This window comes from Amblyomma mixtum, chromosome 4 (assembly GCF_055824585.1).
Source record: "Amblyomma mixtum isolate Tamu chromosome 4, ASM5582458v1, whole genome shotgun sequence".
In the NCBI taxonomy this organism is placed as follows: Eukaryota; Metazoa; Arthropoda; class Arachnida; order Ixodida; family Ixodidae; genus Amblyomma; species Amblyomma mixtum.
Window position 1 is genome coordinate 49444468 of NC_143015.1, and position 15354 is coordinate 49459821.

Genomic DNA, 15354 nt, shown 5'->3' on the forward strand with positions numbered 1-15354 from the left:
TTTAACGTGCACTAACATCGCACAGCACATGCGCGCCCTTTAAGGCGAAAGCATTTAATGCCTCATACTGTCGTGGCCAAGACGTGTTAGCATATGTGTCCGCGTTTCGCATGCATACCTTATATGGGCATACTCCACTCAGTAGCCAATCGATACTTAATCAGGTGGAACGGAATGACATCAAGCCATGAAATAAAGGGATTTCATGATTATATCATTGTAGTTAATGACTATATGACTAATTGGTATTTAGTACTAAAGAACTGGCATGTGGGACTGTGCACTGCGCCTGTACCTTAACTAACACTAATTAAAAGAGTAGTAGTTAAGGTAACGTTAACTATCACTAACCACACACTAACTAGTGTGACGAAATGTGTAGTCATGCTTAACTAACATTTACAGATGTTTCTAGACGTTTAATAGACATTGTGCCGAACATTCCAGAGAGTTCAGCAAACAAGGGAAGGGGATGAGGGGCTCGTTATAAATATGACAGAAGCCAACAGCCACAGAAACCAAGGGGCACGGGATTTTTTTTTAAGTTATTTATTTTGTGGTGTTGATCAATTTAGAATATTACTGAATATGTTATCGTTTAAAGATAACTGATTAGAAAAGCAGAAGAAAAAACAACCACCTGCCGCCGGTGGGATCCGAACCCACGACCTCCGAATTACGCGTCCTGTGCTCTACCTCTGAGCTACGGTGACGGCTGTCAATTCTTCTGCTTTCGGGGGTATTTATGTTTACAAGAAACCTAACCTTGAGAGTGTTCATCAGCGCCACCCATTTTCACAAGCGGCGGACGTAGAACGTCATGAGTTACTGCAGGTTTGACGTAGAACGTCATCGAACGGAGAGGGTGGAAGCTGCGTGAGAACCCTCTTATGCTTCCTAAGGCGTCAAGGCTGCCAGAATCGAGGCCCTCGCTAAGCAATTAAGCAAACAAGGGAAGGGGATGAGGGGCTCGTTATAAATATTGCAGAAGCCAACAGCCACAGAAACCAAGGGGCACAGGGGATTTTTTTAAATTTATTTATTTTGTGGTGTTGATCTATTTAGAATACTACTGAATATGTTATCGTTTAAAGATAACTGATTAGAAAAGCAGAAGAAAAAACAACCCCCTGCCGCCGGTGGGATCCGAACCCGCGACCTCCGAATTACGCGTCCGGTGCTCTACCTCTGAGCTACGGCGACGGCTGTCAATTGTTCTGCTTTCGGGGGTATTTATGTTTACAAGTAACCTAACCTTGAGAGTGTTCATCAGCGCCACCCGCGTTCACAAGCGGCGGACGTAGAACGTCCTGAGTTACCGCAGGTGTGACGTAGAACGTCATCGAACGGAGAGGGTGGAAGCTGCGTGAGAACCCTCTTATGCTTCCTAAGGCGTCAAGGCTTCCAGAATCGAGGCCCTCGCTAAGCAATTAAGCAAACAAGGGAAGGGGATGAGGGGCTCGTTATAAATATGACAGAAGCCAACAGCCACAGAAACCAAGGGGCACAGGGGATTTTTTTTAGTTATTTATTTTGTGGTGTTGATCAATTTAGAATATTACTGAATATGTTATCGTTTAAAGATAACTGATTAGAAAAGCAGAAGAAAAAACAACCACCTGCCGCCGGTGGGATCCGAACCCAAGACCTCCGAATTACGCGTCCGGTGCTCTACCTCTGAGCTACGGCGACGGCTGTCAATTCTTCTGCTTGCGGGGGTATTTATATTTACAAGTAACCTAACCTTGAGAGTGCTCATCAGCGCCACCCACGTTCACAAGCGGCGGACGTAGAACGTCCTGAGTTACCGCAGGTGTGACGTAGCACGTCATCGAACGGAGAGGGTGGAAGCTGCGTGAGAACCCTCTTATGCTTCCTAAGGTGTCAAGGCTGCCAGAATCCAGGCCCTCGCTAAGCAATTAAGCAAAAAAGGGAAGGGGATGAGGGGCTCGTTATAAATATGACAGAAGCCAACAGCCACAGAAACCAAGGGGCACAGGGGATTTTTTTAAAGTTATTTATTTTGTGGTGCTGATCAATTTAGAATATTACTGAATATGTTATCGTTTAAAGATAACTGATTAGAAAAGCAGAAGAAAAAACAACCACCTGCCGCCGGAGGGATCCGAACCCAAGACCTCCGAATTACGCGTCCGGTGCTCTACCTCTGAGCTACGGCGACGGCTGTCAATTCTGCTTTCGGGGGTATTTATATTTACAAGCAACCTAACCTTGAGAGTGTTCATCAGCGCCACCCACGTTGTCACAGACCAGTGGAATGGTTCTGGTCAGGAATTCTCTTGGGGCTCAGCCATCGGCGAACGAAGCCGACACTGGAATTCCAGGAGTGGTATGTTCTAGAGCGGTGGTACGGGTGCGCTGTTTTTTTTTTTTTTAAAGTGGAGAATGCAGGCATAGCCGACTCGACGACGCCTGTCACGGAAGACTGACCTTTTGCGTTCCCTCCTGCTCTCCCGCGCGGCGCTCTGAGGGAGCTGAGCTGGTTCATGCGTCTTCGAAAAACGTAGCGCGAAACACAAGACACAGGTAAGGTGAAGACAGGACACGAGCGCTCGTGTCCTGTCTTCACCTTACCTGTGTCTTGTGTTTCGCGCTACGTTTTTCGAAGATGCAATTGCTCCGACTAGCCCAGTTCAGCTTACTTGTGCAGTTCATGCGTCCCCTCTGCCCCGTCGTCACCGCGTTGAGAAAAGCGCCACAATGATGAGGGAGAGGGAAGAGGTATGCTGGAGGCCGGCCCGTCCAGGTTGCGGAGAGCGGTTGGGACAGTCGGGAGGAGATAGGCAGTTGAAGAGGTTGGGTGGTGTGTTTGCGGGCGTGGAGGGCCGAGTTACCGCGCCGAGGCACGCGTTCCATCGCACAAGGCCCGCCGCCGTCGAGCCATCGTCGCATCCACAACCACCCGAACCAGAGTCATCGCCGCAGCCCCCGTGTGTGAATTGTCCGTCGGACTTTCTGTTCTTTTTCCCATTTAACTTTTTGTATATTACTTCTTTTCATGCCCTGTACGCCTTCTTGTTCTCTGTAATTGGATTTGTGTGTTCTTTGTATTGTCTGTCTCTCTTGCTTGTCGCGTTTTGTATAGTTTTTCGGCTACTCTTCTGTTTGTTTTTACCTGTTTTTGTGTTTCCCTGCATGCGATTAAATATTTGTTTTACACCCGCAACCCCTGAGTTCCTTTGGATTACTGACGCACCGACACACGTGCACCACGCACGGGCTGACCGACCTCAAAAAAATAACTGTTGCACAACGTTCGCTTTTAGGCCACAGGGGAGCGTAAAGCGGCCCCTGTGCCCCGACGGCTTGCACCAGGCAGCCGGTTGGTGGGCGATAGTTGTGACAATAATTGGCGTCCGCGCGACAGGACCGGTCAGCCGCGTGTCGGGGCTGAGGCTCCGAAGGGACTAAGGAGAGGGTCGTGCTGGTGGTTAGATATCCACTGTTTCCTGAGCACGATGGCAGAGGTCGAGTTTGACAAATTGGTCGAGCAGGGAAAAAGCTTCGGCTTCGACGGGAAAGAACTGTTCTCGTGGATTGAACAGGAGCGTGGTAGGCGCCGAGAGGAGAGAAATGCAGAACGCACTTGGCGCAAGGAGGAAACCGAACGCGAAGCACGTATGAGAGATGAGGAGTTGGAGAGGCAACGAGAAGAATCCAATATAAGAATGGCTTTGCTAGAAAAGGAAAAGGAGGTGTTGTTGTTGAGGAGGGAACCCGCTAGTGTCTCTGAAACGGACTCCGGGTCCGGCTCGGAAGAGAGAGGGGCGGTTAAAGGGAACAAAGTGAACCCGCACAAAGTTATGCCTGTTTTCGATGAGCAGCGCGATGACCTCGATGCCTATTTGAGGCGTTTTGAGCGCGTGGCAGAGAGCCAAGGTTGGCCACGGGATCAATGGGCCACTTATTTGAGCCTGTGTTTGAGCGGCGAGGCTCTAAACGTTTTTAGCCGAATGTCCGCGCCCGATTGTACGAGCTACGACAAGCTGAAGCAAGCTCTGATGCTGCGATTTCGGCTGACGGAGGAAGGATTCCGAGAGAAGTTTAAGGGGGCATCGCCCATGAATGGAGAAACGTGCTCCCAGTTTGTGACTCGGCTGAGGAACTTCCTCGAGCGGTGGGTAGAGCTTTCCAGCACCAAGAAGGAGTATAAGGGTTTGTTTGAGCTGATGGTGAAGGACCAGTTCCTTTCAAGCTGTGCGGCACCGCTGGAGCTCTTTCTTAAAGAGAAAAAGGACCCTACCCTCGAAGAACTGGTGGAAAGAGCGGAGCAGTACGTGGACGCTCACGCATGGGAAAATTTTTCAAAACTTGAAGCGCCAAAGAAAGAGCCGTCAGTTAGAGCCAGCTCTGATAAAAGGGGCGAAATGAAATACGAGAGCAAGTCGGCTGCGAAGCCGAATGATTTGAAAATCCAGAAATGTTTCATTTGCTCACGCCTCGGCCACCGACCCGAAAATTGCCGCGTTGGCAGAATGGAGGGCAACAGGCCACCTCCGAAGTGTTTCAAGTGCGGGCGAACAGGCCACACTAGCTGGAAGTGTTGGCAGAAGAGCTTGACGAAGCCAAAAGACGGCGCTGAAGAATCATTATCAGTATGTATCGAGGATGGATACATTGAATTGAAAAATGGGACAAAGGTTCCCGTTGTTGGCGCCGCTCTGTCTAACAAGGCTTTAACTACGAGTGAGAAGCTTCCTGTAGTCACCGGTTTGGTTGATAACCAAAGGGTTCGAGTGCTTAGAGACACCGGATGCAACACGGTGATAGTGAGGAGGAGCCTGGTCAAAGATGCCGACCTCACGGGATTCAGTTCTCCCGTTTGCCTCCTTGATCGTTCGGTTCGCATGCTTCCCGAGGCTTGGGTCGACGTTGACACCCCATACATCAAGGGACGGCTCCGTGCGAAGTGTGTGGAAGATCCCCTTTACGACCTCGTATTAGGCAACGTTGAAGGAGCCAGACATGCCGCCGACCCAGATCCCAGTTGGAAATTAGAAGCGATGGCTGCGAAGATGCCGTCCTCAAAAGGGTTAGAGCCACGAGGGAGTGGTAGCGCTGCGGAGGTGGACGCCACCGGGGAAAATGGGAAAGCAGCTTCCGCAGACAGAAATGTTGACCGGGCAAACGCCGTGCTGACGAGGGGGCAGGCCCGGGAGAATAGAAAATTACGAGGACTGAGAGTGTCGGTCAACTCTGAAAACGTAAGCAGCGAAGTCCTATGCCAAGAGCAGAAGCGTGACCCCACGCTGCGGGCATGCTTTGACCGAGTGGATCGGGTGGTACACAGCAGAAAAGGAGATAGCTACCAGTTCTTCCTCCAAGGCGGAGTTCTCCAACGCAAATTCACGTCTAAATTTGGAAGGGAAAACATTCAAGTGGTCGTTCCCAAGAAATTTCGGACATCAGTGCTCGAACACGCTCACGGCGGTGTAATGGGAGAACATCAGGGCCCCAGAAAAACAGTGCGCAAAGTTCGGAGTGAATTTTTCTGGCCGGGACTGCAGGCCGACGCGAAACGTTTTGTCATGTCCTGCGGCTCCTGCCAGCGGACCATTCCCAGAGGCCACACACGAAGGCTTTCAGAGAGTGATAACGTCGGGGCAGACTACATGAGTCGGTAGGCTAATTGGCCCAGGCGGGTTGTTTAGATTGCTGTCACATCTTTCTAGTGTCAGTTTTTTTTTGTGTGTGTGTGTGTGTGTGTCCGCTGTCTTGATTACATGCAGTGATCTTTTGTATACCCTTGACTGTGTCCACTGTGATGACGTTGTGTCGTAATATAAATGTAAGCTGTGTGCTGTTACGATGTGACACGTGTCATGTGATGCCCGAATTGGACTTCATGAGGACGTCGACAGTGAGTGCAGTGCGGTGCGCGTGAACTGACAAGCGTCCGCGAGATCCAGTGCAGATACTCTTGCGTGTGTGAAGAGACTGTCGTGACTGTGCGGTGGTCAAATGATTGAATAGCCGCTTGTATGGCTGTAGGTTGTAACATTTACGCCACTTTTGAGTGCTCGTTGCTTTTTGTGTGTGTGTTTGTGACGCGGAACGGTTAAAACCTTTTTTCCATGTTCTCGTTGTTGATAGCGATTTGGCGTTGGTCTGTGCCTAGGAAAATATTATGGTATAATATTCTTTAGTGGGGGGCTGTGTCACAGACCAGTGGAATGTTTCTGGTCAGGAATTCTCTTGGGGCTCAGCCATCGGCGAACGAAGCCGACACTGGAATTCCAGGAGTGGTATGTTCTAGAGCGGTGGTACGGGTGCGCTGTTTTTTTTTTTTAAAGTGGAGAATGCAGGCATAGCCGACTCGACGACGCCTGTCACGGAAGACTGACCTTTTGCGTTCCCTCCTGCTCTCCCGCGCGGCGCTCTGAGGGAGCTGAGCTGGTTCATGCGTCCCCTCTGCCCCGTCGTCACCGCGTTGACAAAAGCGCCACAATGATGAGGGAGAGGGAAGAGGTATGCTGGAGGCCGGCCCGTCCAGGTTGCGGAGAGCGGTTGGGACAGTCGGGAGGAGATAGGCAGTTGAAGAGATTGGGTGGTGTGATTGCGGGCGTGGAGGGCCGAGTTACCGCGCCGAGGCACGCGTTCCATCGCACAAGGCCCGCCGCCGTCGAGCCATCGTCGCATCCACAACCACCCGAACCAGAGTCATCGCCGCAGCCCCCGTATGTGAATTGTCCGTCGGACTTTCTGTTCTTTTTCCCCGTATGTGAATTGTCCGTCGGACTTTCTGTTCTTTTTCCCATTTAACTTTTTGTATATTACTTCTTTTCATGCCCTGTACGCCTTCTTGTTCTCTGTAATTGGATTTGTGTGTTCTTTGTATTGTCTGTCTCTCTTGCTTGTCGCGTTTTGTATAGTTTTTCGGCTACTCTTCTGTTTGTTTTTACCTGTTTTTGTGTTTCCCTGCATGCGATTAAATATTTGTTTTACACCCGCAACCCCTGAGTTCCTTTGGAGTACTGACGCACCGACACACGTGCACCACGCACGGGCTGACCGACCTCAAAAAAATAACTGTTGCACAACGTTCGCTTTTAGGCCACAGGGGAGCGTAAAGCGGCCCCTGTGCCCCGACGGCTTGCACCAGGCAGCCGGTTGGTGGGCGATAGTTGTGACACACGTTCACAAGCGGCGGACGTGGAACGTCCTGAGTTACCGCAGGTGTGACGTAGAACGTCATCGAACGGAGAGGGTGGAAGCTGCGTGAGAACCCTCTTATGCTTCCTAAGGCGTCAAGGCTGCCAGAATCGAGGTCCTCGCTAAGCAATTAAGCAAACAAGGGAAGGGGATGAGGGGCTCGTTATAAATATGACAGAAGCCAACAGCCACAGAAACCAAGGGGCACAGGGGATTTTTTTTTAAGTTACTTATTTTGTGGTGTTGATCAATTTAGAATATTACTGAACATGTTATCATTTAAAGATAACTGATTAGAATAGCAGAAGAAAAAGAACCACCTGCCGCCGGTGGGATCCGAACCCACGAGCTCCGAATTACGCGTCCGGTGCTCTACCTCTGAGCTACGGCGACGGCTGTCAATTCTTCTGCTTTCGGGGCTATTTATGTTTACAAGTAACCTAACCTTGAAAGTGTTCATCAGCGCCACCCACGTTCACAAGCGGCGGACGTAGAACGTCCTGAGTTACCGCAGGTGTGACGTAGAAAGTCATCGAACAGAGAGGGTGGAAGCTGCGTGAGAACCCTCTTATGCTTCCTAAGGCGTCAAGGCTGCCAGAATCGAGGCCCTCGCTAAGCAATTAAGGAAACAAGGGAAGGGGATGAGGGGCTCGTTATAAATATGACAGAAGCCAACAGCCACAGAAACCAAGGGGCACAGGGGATTTTTAATTTATTTATTTTGTGGTGTTGATCAATTTAGAATATTACTGAATATGTTATCGCTTAAAGATAACTGATTAGAAAAGCAGAAGAAAAAACAAGCACCTGCCGCCGGTGGGATCCGAACCCAAGACCTCCGAATTACGCGTCCGGTGCTCTACCTCTGAGCTACGGCGACGGCTGTCAATTCTTCTGCTTGCGGGGGTATTTATATTTACAAGTAACCTAAACTTGAGAGTGTTCATCAGCGCCACCCACGTTCACAAGCGGCGGACGTAGAACGTCCTGAGTTACCGCAGGTGTGACGTAGCACGTCATCGAACGGAGAGGGTGGAAGCTGCGTGAGAACCCTCTTATGCTTCCTAAGGTGTCAAGGCTGCCAGAATCCAGGCCCTCGCTAAGCAATTAAGCAAACAAGGGAAGGGGATGAGGGGCTCGTTATAAATATGACAGAAGCCAACAGCCACAGAAACCAACGGGCACAGGGGATTTTTTTAGTTATTTATTTTGTGGTGTTGATCAATTTAGAATATTACTGAATATGATATCGTTTAAAGATAACTGATTAGAAAAGCAGAAGAAAAACAACCACCTGCCGTCGGTGGGATCCGAACCCACGACCTCCGAATTACGCGTCCGGTGCTCTACCTCTGAGCTACGGCGACGGCTGTCAATTCTCATCACTTGACAGGTGAGTGACAGGACGATGGATGGCATTAGCTAAATGGTAAAGACCTACTAGCCTAATTAACGTTTGCAGTCAGACCACATAAATAAATAAAACCGAGTAGGAAATCAGTCGAGTCTGGGATTCGAACCAGGGTCTCCGGAGTGCGAGATGAGCACGCTTACCACTCCGCAATGACATCACCCTGTGGGCCACACAGGGTTGCCTTGGAGACATTGAGGCCAACCTGCAGGAGGCGGCAACCATAGTGGACGGTTATGCAGGCCGCTGCGGCCTACAATGCTCCACCCAAAAGTGTGAATTTGTGCACATACGCCCCTCACCAAAGTGCACAGCTAAAATTTCATTGTCTCTTGAGACAGGTCCAATCCCTGAAAAAATCGAAGTCCGGGTACTGGGGCTCTTTATACATCAAGACAGACGGTCAGAAACAACATTGGCCAAACTCCGTCAGGTGGGGGACCAGGTGGGCCGCTTAGTCCGCTGGGTTTCTAACAAGCGCGGGGGATTACGATGTAAGGACACCTTGCGGCTGGCGCATGCATTTGTAACCAGTCGAATTCTATATTCGACTGCATACCTCCACCTGCGGAAGCAAGATGAGGATTCACTCGAAGTCATCCTCCGCAAAATTAGTAGGCGGGCTCTGGACCTCCCCGTGACCACCTCCAACAAGCGCCTCCTGGGGCTGGGCATGGTGAACACATTTCGGGAGCTCCGGGAAGCTCACTTGACCAACCAATACACACGTCTCTCGAAGACATCGTCGGGTCGCCGCCTTCTTGCCCGACTACACATCCAACACACCACTCTCATGAGAGAGCGCGTACGCATTCCATCCCAGTGGAGATGCGCCCTCCACATGCGCCCTCTTCCCGCGAACATGAACCGTGAGGACCATAATGGCCGGCGCCTGGCGCGGGCGGAAGCCCTGGCTCGCCACTATGGATCGAAACCCGGCGTATTCTACGTGGATGCCTCCGGCCCCCACCATGGGTGATGGTTCACGGCTGCAGTCGTCCACGAATCCAAAATAGTGAACGGCCTTACCTCCCGAGCCCGTGATATAACACACGCGGAGGAGGTCGCCATTGCGTTGGCTGCATCTCATTCCAATTCAAAAACAATTATTTCCGATTCGCGAGGGGCATGTCGGAACGTCGAGCAGGGCTGCGTACCGTATCTAGCCTACCGCATTCTCCAAAACAGCGTCTATACCGGGGACCCCGCTCACCGGCGTATCGTTTGGGCTCCTGCTCACATGGGCCTTGAGGGAAATGAGGCAGCTGACGCCGCCGCCCGCGCGCTCTCTCACCGGACATTCCCCTCCGACCACGAAGATCAGGAACTCGAATTCACTCTAGTTTACTCGTTTAAAGACATTTCTTTACTTTATCAATCTGGCCATAGTCTTTATCCCCGCCCGTGTAAAGGTCTCTCAAAGGCGGAGGAGCGGCTTCTGCTTCGCCTATATGCAAATACTTTGCTATGCCCGGCAGCTCTCAAACACTTTGACCCTTCTTTCTCTGGCAGCTGTCCGCACTGTGCGGAGAAGTCTTCGGACATCTACCACATGGTGTGGGCCTGCCCCTCCAACCCTGCTGTCCCCCCTCACCCCAACCCAACCCGGGAGGACTGGGAGGCGACCCTGCTCGGCTGCTCTGACCTGCAGGCCCAACGGGCCCTGGTGGCGCGAGCCCGGGCAGCGGTCGACGCCACTGGGGTCCCGAACTAGGGACCTCCACCTAGTACTTGTGAGGGCTGGCCCCCTCTGGTTCAGCTCATACTTCACCTCCCGAAGTTTATCTGTAAATAAATATTTTCCACCACCACCATGCCAGCTCGATGGTTTGGAATGAACAAAGGCGCCTCTAACTTATCCGGCGTCTTCGTTCACTCCCATCTCCCTCCCTTCCCTTACTGCGAGGTTCAGGTGTCCACCGAGATGTGCGAGAGAAACATTTCCTTTCCTCAAAAATGAATTTACCGTCGAGCAAGGCATATAGCCGAATGGGCGATGGCGTTCTGTGGACTCCCTGGCAGCGTTGCAAGACGCTGTCGCGTTCCTCTCTTAGAGGCGAAGCTTAAAATCTTAACCAGACATCATTGACACAAGCAGCAACACTGCGCTTAAGGCTTTCGCCTCAACACACTCTATGTCGATAAAAGTGCCCCCATGAATTTTTGCGTTTCGCCTCCATCGAAACGCGGACGGCGTGGTCGAGTTTGAACCTGGGTACTACGGCTCAGTAGACGAGCGCCAACCACTGAGCCACCGCGGCGAGTACAGCTTCTTCAGCCACAGCAGATTTCTGCGAGAAAGAAGGGAAGGCAGCTGTCCCTTTCTTCTTTCACTCACCTTCCTCCCTTCCCTTACACGCGTTTAGGGTGTCCACCGAGATGTGACGAAATTTCTGCGCCTTTCCTTTTGTCAGAAACGTTCGCTGAGCCAACACCACAGCTTTAAAAGTAGAACGCGAGAGGGACGCGTCTCTCCAAACAATCTTTTATCTCGCGTCTCTAACTCCGCACGTGGCACCGATTGTGGGTCAGCATGAGCCAATGGATAGGCCCGTGCAGTTTCCATCCCATTGTTCTTTCAGTCATAACGACGACGACGACTCGTCAGCGTGGAGCGTTGGACTCGGGCCGTGCTGCTAAATGACTGCTGGATGATCAAGAACGCCGGACGCCCAGCGACCCGAGACAGCCTGTGCCAAGGACCTGTCCATCCGACACCAGTGAGCGGTGCCGACGAATGCGGAATTCCCGGTCAACGTTCAGTGGTGAGCGCATTACACTGCTGGCAAGCAAAGTGTTTTAAAAAGCTTTTTTTTTTGTCTAATGCCTATAATACCTCTTTATTTTGCGCTATCCTTCTTTATGACACGACGAAATGTTCAGGTGAGCTTTCTTTTTGCGAGCTGAGTACTCTTATTCGATTTGATAGAGCAGATATCTGATGGAGCTGCATGAGGTGTGGTATTTGGCTGTGTGTAAGCGTCGCATTGAAATTTTTATCGCGTGCGCCACAGCAAAGCAAGAATGCGACGTCCGGGCGCGCCGCGCTACCCAGACAAACAACCAAGGCACGGTACATGGTGCCGCATAAAATTTTGCATTCGAGACGAAGAAACAAAGAATGTGCTATTAATGTGCCCGGGACCAAGTCAGACATAGAGCGCGTCTGTGTGGTTAGGCCCCGTCGGGCTGGTCTGTCAGGCCTTACGAATCGCAGCGTCTCTTGCGTTCTACTGAATTTCGTGTCGTGTTCGAGAACGCGTCGCCCTGAACTGGCCACGCCGGGCGCACTTCATTACCGATCCTTACGAGCCCTGGCGCCTCTCGAGACATATACATAGAGCCGTTTCTTTGGCTGCGTTGCACCGCGTTTGTCGTGGAATGGCGCTCTTTGAAACCGTTGCCTCCATGGCATCGCATTGAATTTTCAGTCGGGGTCGATGCGGAGAAACAAACCCGTATACACACTTGTACTAAGGCGGGTGTCGTATGTTACGAAGAAATATTTCAGGCCTGTTTGACGCTGCGCATAATTTTCTGTTGCGTTCCTCAAGCGAGAGGGACGCTTCGGGATGTGTTCCCACAATTTGCCACGTAAAGTTCCCGTACTACGGAGCCCTCTTGAACCCGATGCTTGTCCGGCGCCACGTGATATCTCTGTCGCGTTCGCAAGAACGAAGTTACATTGCAACGCGTCATCTTATTGTGCTACGACGGATGCCCTGTCTTAATTTCTATACATGAACTAATTAAGCCCTGTTTGGCGGCGTGTAGAATTTCTGTCGCGTTCCTTACTGCGAAGCGACATATCGACCGCGTCTCCCTTGTGCCACGACTGGTGCCAGTATTACGGAGCCCTCTTCGAACTTCTATGCTTGTCTGGGGCTGCATAACAATTTGTCGCGTTCGCTAAAAAGAAGCGACGCTTCCAGTGCGTCACTTATTGTTCTACTACGGGGGCCCTGCGTTAGAATTTATTAAGGCGAAAGCCTTATACTTTGATGCCTCATACTGCCGTGACCAAGACTTCTTAGCAAATGTGTCCGCTTTTCGGATGCATGCCTTATATAGGGATATGCCAATCAATAGCCAATCGATACTTAATCGGGTGCGGTCCAAAGACATCGGAACATGATGTAAAGGAATTTCATGATTATATCATTGTACTTAATGACTAAATTACTAATTAGAGATTAGTAAAGAAGTGGCATGTGGGAGTGTGCACTGCACCTGTACCGTAACTAACACTAATCATTGTAGTAGTTAAGGTTACGTTAACTATCACTAACCATAAGTTAACTAGTATCACGAAAAGTGCAAGTCATGCTTACCTATCATTAACCATCATTGATATTTAGATGTTTCTAGACGTTTCATAGACATTCTGTCGAACGTTCTAGAGTTTTCCATCGCTTGACAGCGTGAGTGACCGGGCATGGTAAAGACCAATGGTAAAGACGATGGTAAAGACCATTCAGCTTAATTAACTTTTATAGTCAGACCACCTAAGCGTTTAAAACCGAGTAGGAATTTGGTCAAGTTGGGGAATCGAACCAGGGTCTCCGAGTTCGAGACGAGCACACTAACCTCTCCGCCATGTCAGCTCGATGCTTTGGAATGAAGAAAGGCGCGTCTAGCTAATACGGCGCCTTCGTTCACTCCCATCTTCCTCCCTTCCTTACGGCGAGGTTCAGGTGTCCACCAAGAAATGCGAGAAAGACATTTCCTTCCCTCAAAAACCAATTTACCGTCGAGCAAGTTGTAGGGCCGAACAGGCGATGGCGTTCTGTCGCGTACCACTCTCAGAGGCGAAGCTTAACATCTTAACCAAACATCAGTGACACAAGCAGCAACACTGCACTTAACGCTTTCGCCTCATGGCACTTTAGGTCAACAAGTGCCCCCCCCCCCCCCCCCCCTGAATTTTCAAAACCGAAGCCTCTTGGGCGCCGCATAGAATTTTCTATCGCGTTCGATAGAACGAAGCGATACTGCGTCTACCTTATGGTGACAGAGAGGGTACCCCGTGTTACGAAGCCCTATTTGAACCGATGCGTGTTTTGTGCGGCGTAGAATGTTTTGTCGCGTTCGATTCGACTGAGCGACAGATCGAATCCATATCCCTGAGTTTGCCGCGACGTGTACCCCGTGTTACGGAGCCCTGTTTCAACCGATGCGCGTTTTGTGCCGCCCATAATGCTTCGTCGCTCTGGATTCGACGAAACGACAGTTCAACGGGTGCACCGCGTTACGGAGTCATATTTGAACCGATGCGCGCTTTGCGCCGCGTACATGGTTTTCCGCGTTCGATTTTACGAAGCAACAGCTCTAATCCATATCCCGGATTGTGCCGCGAAGGGTACCCCGCGTTATGCGGAGCGCTATATGAACCAATGACGGTCTGGCGCCGCACTTAATTTTCTAGCGTTCGATACGATGAAGCGCCCCTAAAACGCGTCCTCGTGTTAGAAAACGTCGGGTGTATCGAGGAACCGAGCCCTACATGAACTGCTATCTCGGAACGGTGGACACCTGAATAGGGCTTTAAGCTACGTGGCGGTAGTTGCAGATGTGTGTTGTATGCGTTGTCATTGACAACGTTTTGCCAGAAACGCGACACTGAAACCATACGGGGTAGGAGAACGAGGGGCTGAGTGGTTACGGCGCTCGGCTGCTGACCCTAAAGACGTGGGTTCGATCCCGGCCGCGACGGCCGAATTTCGATGATGGCGAAATTCTAGAGGCCCGTGTATTGTACGATGCCAGTGCACGTTAAATAACCCCAGGTGGTCAAAATTTCCGGAGTCCTTCACTGCGGCGTCTTAGTTGCTTTGGGACGTTAAACCCCAATAAACAAGCCAAACCGAAGCCATACACCGTCGGTGTACATTGCTGGCGTTGTCATCGACAATGTTTTACACTCTGATCATTTTAAGGAAAGCAAGTGCGCATAATTGGCTCCCTGGGTCAGTGGAGGCCTGAATCGCGCTTATCGATGCCATCGCGCTCAGTATGAGCTACACAGCGCGAGCGCATACCCGGGCGTTCGCTTGGTGTAGCTCATACTGAGCGTGATAGTAGGCGGAATGATGAGAGAGAGATTGCATGCGTTAGTGCTGACAACGGTGATCAAACTCTCGCGATTCACCATCTGCCACCTGCAAGGGAGGCAGAGTGGGTGGGGACTTCAATGTAGATATAAAGACAAACAGGAATTTCTTACCGCTTATGCGGGAGAACATCCCGTTCCTCTCGCTCGTAACGCCTCTCACGAATTACTTGTACAGACTTCGTCTTTGAGAACCACGCATTAGCGCAGCAAGTAGATCATATACAGGGTGTTTCACCTAAGACTCTGCAATTTTTAAAAATAAGCTATTTGAATTAGATGCCCGCTTTTTCTGGCATTGCATTGTCAGTGGTGTAGTACATCATAATGCAGCTAATACGTGCTAACTAGCAAGCTTGTTAGCCAATATTTAATTGTTAACTTTTAAACTATTACCCTTGGGCTCCTTAATTATTGAGAGGCATGTAGCCCACCGTAAGTAATGTCCATATCCGTTTTTAGAATTTCGAGAACGCGATTATCCTCGGCGCTGTGGCCCAGCAAATTTTGGCTATTTCGACGAGTTAGGTATACTGGAGAGGTTGCTTTGCCTGCAAGCTTCTCAAACCGCATGTATTTTGGCGCGATGTAGGCGAAATTTGTTGGGCCACAGCGCCGAGGATAATCGCGTTCTCGAAATTCTAAAAACGGATATGGACAT